Here is a 17,841-nt window from a genome sequence, read left to right as displayed (position 1 = left end):
ATGATAACTTTGATCGAAAGAAGACAATATAGTGGTGCAACAAATGAAAGTCCCCTCAACCATCTTAAGGAATTCGAGAAATATTGCAACACAATTAAGGTGAGTGGGGTGGCACAAGAATTCATTAGGCTCAAGTTGTTCCCCTTCTCTCTCATCAGTCGAGCCTTAGAATGGTTGGATAAGGAGGTCAAGCCAAATTCTCTAAGAACATGGGACGAAATAACCAAGGAATTCTTATCCCGGTTCTACCCCCAAAAGAAAACAGCGGAGGCTAGAGCTTTGATCCAAGGTTTCAAGCAAGGAGCTAGTGAAAGCCTCTATGAAGCATGAGAGAGGTACACGGAATATCAAAGAGAGTGTCCACACCATGGAATCCCCACTTACCAAATCATACAAATCTTTTATGGTGGTTTGGGTCCTCAAGGGAGGGGAAGTCTTGATGCCGGAGCCGGAGGCCCAATAATGAACAAGACGGAGGAAGAAGTGGTTGATGTTATTGATGATGTAGTGAGAAACTACATGAATTGGAAAGAAGGTGATAAAGAATCAACAAGCAAGAGTGGCTCGGTTGACCAACTCAATGTTATCAACAATTTGTCAACTCAAATTTCGGACTTAGGGAAGGAGGTAGTCTCTATTAAGGTTAAGCTCGAGAGTGCAACCTCACAAGCATCGGCACTTCCCTCCCAAATTAAGGGGAGAGGTACACCTTCTTTCCCTAACACTCTTCCCTCTTCTTTTTGCATGATTAGAGAATTTTGGTTTTGTGACTTATGTGGAATGAATGATCATGATGCTTCTATTTGCCCTAATGTTCCTTATGATGAATATATTGGAAATGAGAATGAACATGTGAATTATGTTGCTAATAACAATGTTGGACCTAGAATTGATGTTCAAAGGAATGTTGGGAATAGGAATTATCACAACCAAGGGAACAATGATAATTATAACCAAAATAGTGGTTATAGAAACCATGGAGTCCAAGGGATTTGTGGTAGCTATAACAACCATGGTTGTAATTTTCAAAGTCATGGCCTAGGATATGGGGATCATAACCAAGGCTATGGTAACCATAATCACGATTGTGGCCAAAATCAATGTAGAGGTAATTGGAGTAATCAAGGTAGGGGAAATTTTCAAACAAATGTTCAAAGAGGTACCCTACTTGGATTTATTCCAAATACCCAAGGCCAAAGTGATAATTGCTATGATCAACCATTTTCATCTAGGAGTTTCTTGGAAGATGTCATAGAGAAGCAAGCCAAATTGTTGAACACCTACATGACCTTAAGTAACGAGAAGTTTAATGACATGTTGACTTGCCATAAGGGGTTGGAGACCCAAATTTCTCAATTGGCTAGTGAGTTTAAGGAATTTACAAGTCTTTCTTCTTTGACTTCACAAAGCTTAGACCCTAAGAGCCCTATAAATGCGATTGTGACTAGGAGTGGTAGGGTCCTTGAGAGTGAGGTTTCTAAGAAGAGTTATGCTAAAGAGAGCCCTAGCAAGAGTCAATTTGATATTGTGGGAGATGAGAGCCCTTTGGTTGAGGAAGTTGTTAAGGAACAAGTTGAGAAGGTGAAAGAGAAAGAAAAAGAAGTCTACAAGCCCAAGCTCCCTTATCCACAAAAGTTTAATAGGCACAAATTGGATGAGCAATTTGGGAAATTCATAGAGATGCTTAGACAACTTCATCTTACTCTTCCTTTCACCGATGTGATAGAACAAATGCCAAACTATGCAAAGTTCCTTAAGGAGATCTTGAGTGGAAAGAGGACATGTGATGTGGCGAAAACGGTTAGCTTAACCGAGAATTGTAATGCAATCATAATGAACAAAATGCCACCCAAGTTAAAGGATCCCGGAAACTTTTCTATCCCTTGTGCTATTTACAAAATGCAAATTGATAATTCCTTTTGTGACTTAGAAGCTAGTGTTAGCATTATGCCATACTCGGTTTATCAAAGGTTAGAGAAGGGAGAACTTTTACCCACCAACATCACCTTGCAATTGGCCGATAGATTAATTAAGATTCCAAGGGGTAAGGTGGAGGATGTTCCCTTGAGGATAGGATATTTCATTATCCTGGTGGATTTTGTGGTTCTTGACATAGATGAGGATTCTAAAATTCCTATTATTCTTGGTAGACCATTTCTTGCTACTTCGGGTGCTTTGATTGATGTCAAGAGTGCTAAGATTTCACTTAAAATTGGAGAAGTGGAAGTTGAATTTGATTTGAATGAAAGTATGAAATATCCTTCTTCATCTCTTGAGAATTGCATGAGAGTTGAAATTTTAGATAATCTTGTACATTCCATGCATGAGCACTTGCTCACAGCTAATGATCCTCTTGAGTGTGTTTTGTTGAATAAGGAAAAGATAGGTGCTCCTAGCAAGGAAATGGCTTTGTATGAGAATTTGCTAGATGAGAATGTTGAAGGTATTTTTTTTTTTGGTGAAAAAGAGGGGCAAGCCCTAAAAAGCAAAACAAAACAAACAAACTAGAAAACGAAAAAAAAGACTAAAATAAAGATAAAAAACTAAAACAAGCACATCCTAAAGGGGTTTTTTAGCCGGCACCATCCTTGCTTGCGTTACTCCACTTAAGTCCTCCGATAAAACGGCAAGAAGATCCTTCGGGACCGCCTCAAAAAGGACAAACCAAGAATGTTGAAGGTAGTGATGAGCAAATATGCATGAAGATCTCAAGCCAAGAGGCTTTGCAAGCGGCTTCAACCAAGGAAGGTAAAGGTGTTCCCATGGTAGAGCTCAAACCTCTACCATCACACCTTAGGTATGAGTTTTTAGGCCCAAATTCTACTTACCCCGTGATTGTTAGTGAATCTTTGAGTAAAAGCCAAACTCAAGTGTTATGCGGTGTTTTGAGAAGGCACCAAGGTGCTTTGGGATATACCATTGATGACCTCAAAGGTATAAGCCCCGCTTTATGTATACACCACATAACCCTTGAGGAAGGCGCTCTTCCTTCTATTGAGCGACAACGGAAACTACATCCCCAAATGAGGGAGGTAGTGAAGAAAGAGATTACTAAGCTTCTAGATGCGGGAATTATATTCCCCATCTCAAGCTCTAGGTGGGTCTCTCCCGTTCATGTCGTTCCAAAGAAGGGGGGCATGACCGTTGTCAAAAATGAAAAAGGTGAGCTTATTCCGACAAGGACGGTCACGGGTTGGCGAATGTGTATAGACTATAGACGTCTAAACACATCCACCAAGAAAGATCACTTTCCCCTTCCTTTCATTGATCAAATGCTTGAAAGACTGACGAGGCACAAGTACTATTGTTTCCTTGATGGTTACTCGGGGTTCTTCCAAATTCCTATCCACCCCGATGACCAAGAGAAAACTACCTTTACTTGCCCATATGGTACCTTTGCTTATAGGAGAATGTCATTCGGCCTTTGCAATGCTCTCGCTACTTTCCAACGGTGTATGATGAGTATCTTTGGAGACATGTTGGAGGAAGAGATGGAGGTGTTTATGGATGACTTCTCCGTAGGTAGGGTTTCCTTTGAGGCGCGCCTTGAAAATCTTGAGAAATGCTTGGCATGGTTTGAGAAGGTGAACTTGGTGTTGAATTGGGAAAAGTGCCATTTTATGGTTGAATAAGGCATAGTCCTTGGGCACAAAATTTCTCACAAGGGCATAGAGGTGGACAAGGCAAAGATTGAGGTTATTGAAAAGTTGCCACCTCCGGTCAATGTGAAGGGTGTGAGATCATTTCTAGGACATGCCGGGTTCTACAGAAGATTCATCAAGGATTTTTCTCTCATAGCAAAGCCTCTCAATGATCTTCTTCAAAAAGATGTGGAGTTTGTGTTTGATGATAAGTGTTTGGAAGCTTTCAACAAGTTGAAGAAAGCTTTGATTTCTACTCCTATTGTCCAAGCTCCTAGATGGGATTTACCATTTGAGTTGATGTGCGATGCAAGTGATATGGCCATTAGAGGTGTTTTAGGTCAAAGAGTTGACAAAAAGCTTCATGTCATTTATTATATGTCAAAAACTCTTAATAGTGCTCAAAGGAATTACACTACAACGGAGAAAGAGTTCTTGGCTATTGTTCATTCCTTTGAAAAATTTCGTTGCTATTTGTTAGTGTCCAAGACAATTGTGTTCACCGATCATGCGGCCCTAAAATATCTTTTTGGGAAGAAGGAATCAAAGCCAAGGCTAATTCGTTGGGTGCTAGAGCTTCAAACTTTTGATCTTGAGATTAGAGATAAGAAAGGAGCGGAGAATGTTGTAGCGGATCATCTATCTAGACTTGAGGATTTTCAAGTTCAAGATGATGGGTCTCCCATTGAAGATAGGATGTTGGACGATTCTTTGTATGCTATAGATGTGAAGGAACTTCCATGGTTCGCCGATTTGGTGAACTATCTTGCTTGTGGGGAGTTTCCTCCTTCATTTTCCAAGAATCGAAGAAAGAAGCTCAAAAGGGAGGCTAGGCATTATGTATGGGATGAACCAATTTTGTATAAAAGGGGTGTTGATGGGTTATTGAGGAGATGTGTTCTAAATGAGGAGATATCTAGTGTATTGAAGATGTGCCACTCGGATCCAAGTGGTGGTCACATGGGTGTTTCAAAAACGGCTTCAAAGGTGCTCCAATGCGGATGGTGGTGGCCAAATCTCTTCAAGAATGCTTGGGAATTTGTCAAGAGTTGTGACCGGTGTCAAAAGGCCGGGAACATTTCAAAAAGGAATGAGATGCCCTAACATCCTATTCTTAAGTTGGAGATCTTTGATGTGTGGGGAATAGATTTCATGGGTCCTTTCCCTTCCTCATTTGGAAATCAATACATTCTTGTTGCCATTGATTATGTGTCAAAGTGGGTTGAAGCTATTACCTCTCCAACAAATGATCATAAGGTGGTAATGAAGATGTTCAAGAAGATAATTTTCCCAAGGTTTAGCATCCCCAAAGAGGTCATAAGTGATAATGGTTCCCATTTTGTGCATAGTGCCTTCCGAAAGATGTTGAAGAAGCATGGAGTAAATCAACGATTTGGACTCCCCTATCATCCTCAAACTAGTGGTCAAGTTGAGGTGTCAAATCGTCAAATCAAGTTGATTCTTGAGAAGACGGTTGCAAGAAATAGGAAAGATTGATCGGACAAACTTGATGATGCTTTTTGGGCATATAGAACGGCCTTTAAAACTCCTATTGGCACTACTCCTTACCGCTTGGTTTATGGAAAGTCTTGTCATCTTCCGGTTGAGCTTGAGCATTGTACTCATTGGGCTATTAAGAAAATCAATTTTGATTTAGCAAGCGCGGGTGAGCAACGGTGGCTTGATCTACATGAATTAGAAGAACTTCGTTTGGATGCTTATGATTGTGCTAGTATGTACAAAACCCGAACCAAAGAAGTACATGATAAGCTTATTGAGAAGAAGGAGTTCAATGTTGGTGACAAGGTGCTTCTTTATAACTCAAGGATGAGATTATTTCCCGCAAAGTTGATGTCCCGTTGGACGGGTCCTTTTGTTGTTCAAGAGGTTTTTCCAAATGGTGCTATTGAAATCTCTCCTTTGGATTTCTCGAGAACTTTCAAAGTCAATGGTCATAGACTCAAGCGTTACTATGATGGAGTTTTTGTTGGAGTCATTCATGATAAGACTCTCTATGATCCACCTTGAAGGGTGGAGAACGTCAAATTAATGACGTTAAACAAGCTCTTTTCGGGAGGCAACCCGAATTTCTAACCTTTTACTCCTTTTTCTTTGATTTTTGTTTCACTTTTGATGACTTTATTCTTTATTGATTTTCGTTCTTAATTGTGTTTTAGGTGGTTTTGATTTGTTTTCCAACAATTTTGGTGCCATTTTTGAAGAGGAAATGTTCAAGTTGATGAGTTGGAAGTATGTGTAAGAGTTGGAGATTGGTGGGTTCAAATGGTGGGTTCATGAAAATCTAGTGTTGAACCCACTGTCAAGGCATTTTTCTACTGCCTACTATGGTGTTTATCAAGGTCATACACCTTGTGCCCACCGATGTGCAAACCAGAAGAATGCGGAAAAAATCATACCCAGAAGGGCGTGGGTGTGCGCGACTGTGGCGCAGCCACGCAGCCCTCTAGCGCGGGCGCGCGGCCTGGTGGCGCGACCGCGCCCCCCTGATGCTCCCTTCTTAAGTCGCACCGCCTCTTTTCTCTCTCTTACCCTATTCTTTCACTTCATTTTCTTTAGTTTTGCTCAAGCATCATCTTCATCTCCATCATTGTTTTATCATTGCAATTTCATCAAATCTCACTTCATCTAGTTGATTATTACTCTTAGTCTCAATTTTTGCACTTTCATTGTGATTTTTTCTCTCCTAAAGTTGAGATTTTTGGGTACTTTTTGATTGGGGTTTGAAGTTTGCAATTTGGATTGTTAGTGTGTGATAGTGCTATTTGTTCCATTTGTTTTTGATTTCTCATTAATTCAAGGTATGATTTCTTCTTTTCTCTTGATTTTGGTGATAAATTCTCTACCTTGGTTGCTCATGAGTGATTTGATTTTGATTTGGTACTAGCCTTATCATTGTATCCATATTGCTTATTTCTTGCCTTATTTGTTGTGTTGATGATGAATTGTTGTTGATTATTTGAACTTGTGATGGTTGATTTTGTTTGAACAAACTATGATTTTGGCACCACCATTGTTAGATTTGTTGCTTGATTATGATGATTGGTAATGTTGATGTACATGATAGGGTTTAGATGATGGTATGGAGTGTTGTTGCTTTTGATGCATAATTGTGGTTCATGATTCTTTTTTTCTAGTGCATTTTTCACTTGGGTGTGAATATTTGCCTATTACCATGATTGATGTGGTTCTTATTGGATTTACCATTGTTATGCATTGTCTTTGCACATCATTTCTTCTTGATTTTGAACCTACATATTGTTTGTGGTGTGTAGATGGCTCCCCTCCGTCAAGCTAAAAGGGCAAGATGATCCAACTATAGGGAGGTGGTTCCTCCTCCACCCAACATCAAGGAGACTTTTGGCATCAAGTTTACTAAGCAAGAACATTGGGACAATTTTGTCAATCTATCATCTCGGAGGCTTTTGTCAACTAGATTCTATGATTCATCGGCAACTACTTTGTTGGGTATTGATGAAGATGTACGGTTTTTGGCTCGGAATTTAAGGCTAGAGGAGTTCATAGGCCACAATGCTCCTACTTTTGCTCGGATAACATTTGAGTTCCTAGCTTCACTTGAGGTACATGAGGAAGAGTCGGATGGTGAAACCTCCCAAACCCTCACTTTTCAAGTTTTCAACAATAATCATTCGATACATCTTTCCTATCTCAACGAGGCCTTTAAATTTCCAAAGCCAATGGATGGGGTTCCTTACATTTATCCGGCATTTGAACCGTTGCAACGTGATCACAAATATAGGGAGGACTCGTGGTGGAGGCATATCACGGTGGAGGATTACTATCGCCCTCAATATTCAAAATCGGCTTTAATCATTCATGCGGCTATGAGATATTTTAGCCAACTTCTCACTTATGCCTTTTTCTCCAAAGAGTCCCTTGGTGCTATCTCCCGAGAGGAGTTGAGTTTGTTGTGGCTTGCGGAAAAGCCACTAGAGGATGAGGTGGAGGTCATCGACTTTGCTTCACATTTGCTTGATCGTTTCATCGATATTCGAGACGGTGTCTTCCTCTCCGGAAGTATCCAACTTGGAGGCATGATTACTATCTTGATACTTTCCCTTAACAAGAGGTATGGTGCAATGCTCGAGTCTCTTGAGTCGATCCGTGATAAGAGAGAGAAGACTCCTTCCCACCTTCTTAGTATCTATGTCTTGATCAACCAACGATTCTCAGAGAGAACTACTCAAAAATACTTGTACATTTGGAAGGTTTCTAGGACAACCGATTGGTGCCCTATTCCACATCCGGAGGCTACCGCCCGTTGTTTGGACTCCTACCTTCCTTGGCGTCCGAACAAGTGGCCGATCGACCAATCTCTTAGGAAGACTCCATTACCTAATTTCCGTCCCAACCCTCAAGTCCCGAATCACTCACTTGCTCTCACTTTACCCCCGAGGTCTCGGGGAGGTACTTCTAATCCTTCTTCTTCTTCTTCTACTTCTTCTCATGATTTGTCTAGTTTGCATGCTAAGCTTGATTCTATTTCCCATGCTTTGTCTACTTCTTCTTTTGGTCATGATTTTGTCATGGGTTATGATTATCATGCTAGACGAGTCTATGATTTACATGTGAGTAGAGGACAGATTGAGCCTTACTTGAACTATTCGTACCTCCCGGTCCAACAAGGACCCATGCCTCAATGGGAGCCCTTTGACAAATCCGTTGGCCCTCGCTTGTGTTACCCATATTGGGAGGGGCCTAATGTGGCCCCAAGTGCTATTCGTGGTGTTGGGGTTTGGTGAGTCCGACTCACCGCGGAAACAACCCCTCCCAAGGAACCACTCACAATAATTAAAATCACAAAGCATCAATAAATATTCACAAAGAAAAGATAACGAATCTTACCCTCGAAGCGAGCTTCGCCCAAAACCCGGGGCTCTTACTTGAAAGCTACTAGCACGTCAAGCGCCGCGCCTCCGACGGTATCCACCCACAAATGGGCGAACACAACTTTAAGGTCTACTACCTTGGGGTTAGCAAGGTCCGGCCCAAACCCGAGTGTTATGTGAGTTTAAGAGTTTTCCCAAAAATTATGGAATGCTCTTTTTAACTCCCACTCAAGCACTTTCCTCCAAAACCCAAAGCTTGGTATTTATAGAGGAAAGTATGAGTGGGAATTTCTATCCCATCAATGTGGGATCATGAAATTCCACAAATTAATTTAAAGCTAAATTAAATTAAAATTGCAAACTAATAATAAATCTACAAGTGGCATTACCATGTGAGATGGGTTGGTGAGGACCACATGGAGAGTAGGGGACCATACTTGCTCCCCACTCAATACTCTCCTTGTGCCACATGTCCTCTCCCACTTACTCCCATATTCCAAGCTTCCCCTTATTCATGGCCCTATGACCAGAGCCAAGCCACGAGCCAAGCCCGAGCCCGGCCCGAGCCTGGCCCGCACCAGCCCGCACCAGCTTCTGTGCGGCTGCTGCTGCGGTTTGGTGCGGCTGCGGCTGCTGCTGTGCCTAGCCGCGGCTGGCCGGGGCTGCTAGCACGGTGTGCTAGGTTGTCTTGCCCCTAGTATTCGGATGCTCGGGGCACACCGATGCTAGGGGTACTTTCGGGAATATGGTCGATTTATTATTATTTTGAGCGTCTCGTCTTTTATCATTTTAGACTCGACTTCCGACGATCGGTTTCGACGCTCTAAGCTCGAATTACCGACGTCTAAATATTTAACACTCAGGCGACGAATTAATTTCTTCCGAATTAATTCGTCGAGTTGGTTCGCATAAATTTGCTTGGGTGTGACCCGAAGGGTTCAGTAAAGATTAAGCTGTAATATTAATTATATTAATATTACTGATCGGAAGCAGCCTCCACCCAGGCATTCCGATCACTTGACCTTACTGAATATATTAGCTTTCTAATAATTCTGAACCCGCTATCAGAATAATACACTTGTTCGAAGGACACCATTCCTTTCAATCTCCCACTTGTCCTTCCGGACAAGTGTGCATTTAGTGTATAGCCCTTATCCTATGTCTCTTCATGTCTCTTCATGAACTACAGAGTAAGATTACTAGTCATCTCTGTTACGTCCAGAAGTGTTTCTCGAAATCCGAGTTTGACTGTCAATAAGCAGATGATTTCTAAAATCCATCTGAGCACGGCCATGCATTTTTCACAGTATCGCTCTTCGAGAGGCCTTGTAAACAACAAGACATGTTCCCTATTGTTAGTAGGGGGACATTTCCAGTCTTGTAATGTAGCTTCTCTTACTAAGAGGACTCACCCGCCCGATATCCGTCTTTATAATCCCCAATTACGGCTGACGTTTGGGGAATACCAAAACGGACCAGTACTCAAACAAGAGATCTCCCACTACTCATGGTCAAAAGGAAAGAGTTCCGATAGTAATAATGAGAAAATACTTATGACGATTTTAATCTCTTAAAGCATCCTCATAGGTCTGTCCAGTATGGTTCTAAACCAATACCTGTGCAAATGATTTGTATCCTCATAGCACAAGAAACGGTGCTACAAATCATACTACACACTAATCTCTGATGGTCATTATTCGTCCACAAAATACGACCTTGATTAAGGATAATTTTCGATTAAAATATTCAACGTTCACTTAATAGGTGTTTCTTTATCCAAGCCATTGACTTGATACCCTATTTTGAATATTTATTAAAATCGAATGGACTCATATTTAATTCTAAACCACAATTTAAATAGTTTTGTGGAATATTTAGAAATATTTTATTCCACTATGAAACTTCACAATGCTTCATCTTATGATAAATGGTTTTTCCCAAATGTTTTAAGAGTAGTACTCTTCATAAAACATTCATAGAAATCACACTCATATTTGATATGCTTGATTTCTTTCATGCAATTATGAATGTTGTCGTTCACTTATTGCATAGGTTTAGTTATAATTACTTTGCAAACCTTAGCATCTTCATTATCCACCATTTCCATAATAAGATGATAAAATTTTGAGAGTGTTAATGGATTACATGTGATTCAGGATTTATTGTCCAAGTAATGGCTCCCACTCATTTTCATGATTTGAGACCTTCTACTTGACAACCTACAATCATTAATGTTCAACAACGAACCTTTCCATTTAACATCTATCTTATTATTGCCTTTAAGGCAACAATATTCTCAACATATATTTTAGTAGACTCCCCGATGATGCCTTGCTTGGGTTTTACTCCAAGCGACTCACAACGATTTGGGATACCCTAATCACTTGTGATCATGGAAATTTTCCTTAAATTCCCGCACATTATACATGGATGCACATCCATGTTACCATTCTCAAGCCACGACACTTCTTGCCTCGTGCTTATAAATGTCTTCCTTGCTAAGGAACTAATCCTTGTTAAGGTTTGTGCTTGCAACATCAAAACTCAAATTATATTTGTTTCCATGCGTCAAGAACTCATCCAACTACTTATCTAAGTTCTTTGGATGTTCTTGACTATAATCTAATGATCTAATACTTAGATTAATGTCGATTGGTATTATATACGTACTTCACATGCTCTAAGCATGTAAGTCATTTGACGATTCCATATCATAGCTTTACATTATGGATTTAATTCTAGAATTATTCTCAATTTTATTCCATCCATGTGACATTTAGCTCATACAGTTACACTGAGTCTTGCCAAATTGTTCGCTATATGATATGATTGAAAGTCTCTTACTAGAGTCTTTCTTTTTTTATTTAGTACTTAGCCTAGCTTATACTTAGTTCAAACATTTACTTAGCTTCATACATATGGGTCGAAAGCCTTTCAAAGTCCTTCATGTTTAACATGGTAATTTCCTTTACTCATTTAAACATTTTAATTAATTCTATACCATAGAACTTAATTCCCAACATGTACTAAGTATCGTCTTTAGCTCGGTCCATTGTCGAAAATACTTTCAAATCTAAGCATTTAGCATTTGATAGTTGTTTCACAATAGAGTTCGTAAACATCTTGTTGGACCATTACTTTTGCTCCCACTAAACTTCTTGTTCATCAGAATTTCTATGTTTCTCCATAAGTCAATCCTCTTATTAACTTTATGAGAAAACACGTTCCAATTTCTTCATGCAATGCTTTCTTTAATCCCATGACGGATTCCATGTGCTTGCTTTCAAATCTAGCATTATTTAGATTTTCAAAACCCTTAGACTATTCCATAGTCACTTCCAAAATTCCATTTTGGGAAGGCGGTTTTGGTATCTATTTTGCCATATTTCATATGCGCAATTTTGCTAGATCAATCACGAAAAGACTTGAGCATTTCGATTGGTGAATGGGATTTTATTAAAATCAACTCCTTGAAATTAATTATATCCTTTACAACCAATCTAGCTATGAATGCATATACATTTCCACATTTGTTAGTTTTCTCCTTGAAAACTTATTTGCAATAGATGGGTCTTTCACCTTTCATGCAGATTCATCAAGTTTCAAACATGATTTTCAAACATGGAGTCTATTTCGGATTTTCATGGCTTTTAACCATTATTCGGAATTTGGATTTGTCGCAGCTATCTTACAAGACATTATTCCTTTACTATCTAATAGTAAATAGTATGCTTGTAAGTCTTAGGTTTGTTTCTAACTTAATAAAAAATTTATAGGATTCAATCCAAGCCTTTGGTGAATTCTATACCTATACGGGGTAATTGCATCAAACACTGAGTTTTAAGGCTCTTTCAAAGCCCTTTTATTATGTTGATCTTAATCCAACATCTTTAATGTTTTGTGAGCAATGAATTCTCTTTTAAGGCACTTATAAAGTCCTTTTGAGTATTCTTGATCAAGCATTATCACGAAGTCCTTTAAGGTCTCCCGAGATTCTCAGTTCTAGTTTGTTGCTAAGCTCGATGGTCATCGAGTTCATTTTCCTCCCACTTGTCGTTTTGGAAACGTGTTACTTTCCAGAAAGACACTACTTAGAGCAACAAACAATTTTTTTTGTCCTCAATTAGGATGTGGAGGTAATACCCGTAGTCTCACTTGAATGCTTACAAAGAGACATGTATATTGTCTTTGGGTAAAAGTTCGTTGTGAAACAAACAGTTAGCTCCTACTTGAGCTATCTTAGTCTTTATTGAGCCATTCAGCTCCCACTGAGTCACCTAGCTCCCACTGAGCCACTTTGCTCCCACTGAGCTAGTGAACTCTCACTGAGACTAAGAGCCTTAGACATATACTTGAAAAGACTTTTAGAAGTTATTTCTATCCATAACTAAATATGGCGTCCTTTCTTAGCTTCGACATTTTGTTTAATGTAACATTAGTCATTTGTGCAAATCATTAAGAACTTTATAGGAAGGGTTGTGAACCATCATCGTTCGAGTCATTTTCAAATGACATCGAGGTCTCCGTGAAGACACACCATGTTCTTTGTGGTGTTATTTATGAAATTTTCCATTCATAACTTTGAGATAGTCACGCTTGGCTCAAGAAAACATCGCTCGATCTAATCTAGACGTTTTGATATCTTGCCAAGTCGATTCTGTACTTCACTGAACTCTTGAGCTACTCAAGTCAAGTTTGTTCACATTTGATGAATATAGCCATATCCTTTCAAATTCTTTGTGAAACGTTGAAGTAATTGAATCCTCTTTAGCCTTCGGAGTCAATTGTTTATACCAAGAACAATAGCTCTCTGTTTTGTCGGTTTCAACAAGTAAGACTTGCTTGTCTTAGAACGATTCCAATTCGAGCAACTATCAAGAGCCTATCTAATAGAGCCTTGAGTACGTTCTTGTCGATGTGACATTTCTAAAGATGTTTGGAACGCAAATCAAGCCCATAACTTGAGCTTAGTGAGTTTATCATGTTAGGGAAATGTTTGTTTATAATCAAGCATTCTTGACTCAACGCCTGGATAGCCATGCCATTCAAATAAATCTCGCAACATTTGCTCATTATTTTGAATGTGAGTCTTTCCGTGTGTAAACGGATCAATTGCTGATTATGGAACATAATAACCATTACTTGTTCCAGCCTTTGGCTTAAAAGGTCTTTAAACAAAACATACGACCTTACAACTGATGTAGCTCTTCTTGCTTCATTCTAAGCTTGTAAGTCGATAACTTAGCTTAACTTAAATAGTTTGAGGTCACTATCATAGTGGAACACTCAAGCAGTATCCGATACTTGTGAAGATAACGAATTGCTAAGTAAACTACAATAACATGAACTCATGAGTTGAAATGAAATCTAATTCCTTTTCTTCGTTCCTTCTTTCTTATATTTCTTATCATACAATATCTCATAATCTTACTTTAAGAATCATTTCTTTAAGTACCTTGACTCTTATACTTTGTTAGGCATAATCAAGCACCTAGTGTGCCGTAAAATAAAGTTCCATCTTTTCCATTAATTCTTACTCGAATTACTACATCAATGAGTCCTACTCAATTATGTATGATGCGAAAAGATACGTTGGTTGTCAAACATTGACAATCTTGAGTTTTCAACTCAATACCTCATGTTTTATCAAAACTACCTAGTATTTTTATTACATGATGTCCAACCGTCCTTTCGGACTTAGTTATAAAAGTCATTTATGAGAATTGTATTTTAGAAATGCTTTTCCTGTCTTTGAGAACTATTCTCAAGGATTTCCTTTACCAATCATGGAAACAATATTATTTGATTTAGAGTACTATGAATATAAGTGCAAAGTATAACCATTTATCAAGAACATAATAAGTTTGAAATTTAATAGCATTCATGCAAACTTCAATCTTATTAAACGTCTTATTTACGCATAAAAATTGTCCCTATTTGGCGAAAATAAGGCGATTCCAAGATCCAAAGAAACAAAGAGTGGTTAAGCATGCTTTGGCTTGTCTTAAACACTCAATCTTCTCGGTAAGCATTGCCTTGCTAATGGCTCTAAGCCACTCTTGGTTAGACAATCGTCGCATCTAATGCATCTTTGACGATGTATCTCTTTTGCCACGGTATGTGAGGACTCCTCACTCATACCGATGAGTTAAACCAAAACCAACGTGCACACCCGGTGTGCCTTATGCCCCTTAGAGGAGTGATGGCACCTCGCTTTGGCGTAGCCTACCATCACCATCGTCCGGTTAGTAAGTGTTGTTTTGGAAAGGCAAGTTTTACTCAATATTATTAGGGACCTAGGATTTTTATGTTGGTTGATTTAAGTGAACTTAACTAATCATCGCAACATCAAGAAAACCTAAACATGCATCTAACGAATATTTCACACACATATATATAACCATAAAATATAAAGCGAAATAATAGATGCATATTGGGAACTAGCATGACCCCTTGAAATCTTCATATCTTCAAAAGGTCTTCATTTGCATTTCAATGCTTTGTCTTCCAAGATACGCCGTCTTCAAGACTTAACCAAACTATGCAAAACTAGTGTCTACAACTAGGAATAATCTAAATATAAAAGTACAAAAATACTTAATGGTGCGTAGACCGTATTTAGATTTACAAAAATACATAACGGCACGTAGTCCGTATTTTCTATCCTAGTCGAGTCCCACTAGTTGCCATTTCATAAAACCTGTGAGAGAGAGAGAATATATATATTCCATTCATCCATTCACTATTTGTGAATGGCCCATGCAATTTACAAAATTAACAACAAGTAAAATGCATTCAAACAACGCGCGCACTAGTAACTAATCTAGGTGGTTAATCCGATTAACACGCCTAATTAAAACTAGTCAAAGTTGTTAAACCGATTATATAAATTATGTCATTAATAATTGAAGCTCCCACTAAATTCCGCATTTCCTTAATTAATCCAATAAATTAAGTCGGTAGCACCCAAACTTGTCAAAATGAAATTTTGCCAATGCCGCTCAAAAAACCCGAGGCCTAGCCTCCCAAAATTTTAATTAAAATTAACAAAATTAATTAAAATAAATAAACGGCAAAATAATTAACATCAAGCCTACTACGGCTAGTCACCTCACCGCACCAAACATACGCACATGCCAAGACCACGAACACACGACCCACGGCACACGGCCGCGAGCCGCTGCCACAACACAGCCGCGCGTGGCTGCTGCTGCGCGTGGCTGCTGCCGCGCGTGTGGCCCACCATCGAGGCGGCGCAACCACCGTGGCAGCCACATGCAGGCTGCTGTGCAGCCCGGCTCGCCATGGTGGTGCATTGCCTCGTTTTGCGTGCCACCACCTTGGGATTTTATCCCTTTTCCGCGAGACAAAAATAATTAATTCTAAATTAATTTTAGAACTAATTTAGTGAGCAAAATAAAATTTTAAACAAGTCTAACTTAATAAAATTTCAAAGTGCAATAACCAAAATAATTCCAAGAACCATCTTTAATTAAATTGGTTTAGCTTGGTGCAAAATAAAATTGAGGCAATTTCTCACTTTCAATTTAATCATTTTAAATTAAACTTGAGAATTTGACAAAGTAAAGGGAAGTTGGAAAAAATATGAACTTTAATGTTCAAATGAAAATTCCAACATCTAAAATTTGTGAATCCTTGAAAATTATATCTTCCAACATGAAGATAACCAAATTTCTATCACAATAATCGAAACTTTATGTTTCTAATCAACTCAAAATGATTAAAACAACAAAGTTCAACTCAAAATAACATGGAATTTAGTGGTTTTCAAAGTTTCAATCACTTATCACAAATAAAGATTGAATCTTTAATACTTAGGAAGCCTCAAAAATAAAATTTTCACACTAAAAAGCAATTAGTTTGCAATTATGTGAAAATAAATCAACCTTTGTACATTTGATCAATGTCTTGATCAACCAACGATTCTCAGAGCGTACTACTCAAAAATACTTGTACATTTGGAAGGTTTCTAGGACAACCGATTGGTGCCCTATTCCACATCCGGAGGCTACCGCCCGTTGTTTGGACTCCTACCGTCCTTGGCGGCCGAACAAGTGGCCGATCGACCAATCTCTTAGGAAGACTCCATTACCTAATTTCCGTCCCAACCCTCAAGTCCCGAATCACTCACTTGCTCTCACTTTACCCCCGAGGTCTCGAGGAGGTACTTCTAATCCTTCTTCTTCTTCTTCTACTTCTTCTCATGATTTGTCTAGTTTGCATGCTAAGCTTGATTCTATTTCCCATACTTTGTCTACTTCTTCTTTTGGTCATGATTTTGTCATGGGTTATGATTATCATGCTAGACGAGTCTATGATTTACATGTGAGTAGAGGACAGATTGAGCCTTACTTGAACTATCCGTACCTCCCGGTCCAACAAGGACCCGTGCCTCAATGGGAGCCCTTTGACAAATCCGTTGGCCCTCGCTTGTGTTACCCATATTGGGAGGGGCCTAATGTGGCCCCAAGTGCTATTTGTGGTGTTGGGGTTTGGTGAGTCCGACTCACCGCGGAAACAACCCCTCCCAAGGAACCACTCGCAATAATTAAAATCACAAAGCATAAATAAATATTCACAAAGAAAAGATAACGAATCTTACCCTCGAAGCGAGCTTCGCCCAAAACCCGGGGCTCTTACTTGAATGCTACTAGCACGTCAAGCGCCGCGCCTCCGACGGTATCCACCCACAAATGGGCGAACACAACTTTAAGGTCTACTACCTTGGGGTTAGCAAGGTCCGACCCAAACCCGAGTGTTATGTGATTTTAAGAGTTTTCCCAAAAATTATGGAATGCTCTTTTTAACTCCCACTCAAGCACTTTCCTCCAAAACCCAAAGCTTGGTATTTATAGAGGAAAGTATGAGTGGGAATTTCTATCCCATCAATGTGGGATCATGAAATTCCACAAATTAATTTAAAGCTAAATTAAATTAAAATTGCAAACTAATAATAAATCTACAAGTGGCATTACCATGTGAGATGGGTTGGTGAGGACCACATGGAGAGTAGGGGACCATACTTGCTCCCCACTCAATACTTTCCTTGTGCCATATGTCCTCTCTTACTTACTCCCATATTCCAAGCTTCCCCTTATTCATGGCCCTATGACCCGAGCCAAGCCACGAGCCAAGCTCGAGCTCGGCCCGAGCCCGGCCCGCACCAGCTGCTGCTGCGGTTTGGTGCGGCTGCGGCTGCTGCCGTGGCACGGCGCGGCTGCTACTGCGGTTTGGTGGTGCTGCTGTTGCGGTTTGGTGCGGCTGCGGCTGCTACCGTGGTGCGGCTGCTGCCGTGGCACGGCGCGGCTGCT

The 17,841-nt window shown here is 39.6% G+C and overlaps 1 non-coding gene across 1 annotated transcript; it reads right to left on the bottom strand.

The window, feature by feature from the left end:
- Nucleotides 1–268: 268 nt before the first annotated feature.
- LOC145580334 (small nucleolar RNA R71) lies at nt 269–374 on the bottom strand. The gene has a single exon (XR_014099399.1). It is a non-coding gene; the product is annotated as a small nucleolar RNA R71 (small nucleolar RNA).
- Between the last annotated feature and the right edge of the window lie 17,467 nt (nt 375–17,841).

Source organism: Chenopodium album, chromosome 14 (genome assembly GCF_948465745.1).
Source record: "Chenopodium album chromosome 14, dcCheAlbu1.1, whole genome shotgun sequence".
Classification (NCBI taxonomy): Eukaryota; Viridiplantae; Streptophyta; class Magnoliopsida; order Caryophyllales; family Amaranthaceae; genus Chenopodium; species Chenopodium album.
The sequence above is the reverse complement of the archived record's forward strand: the minus strand, read 5'-3'. Positions and strand labels throughout refer to the sequence as shown.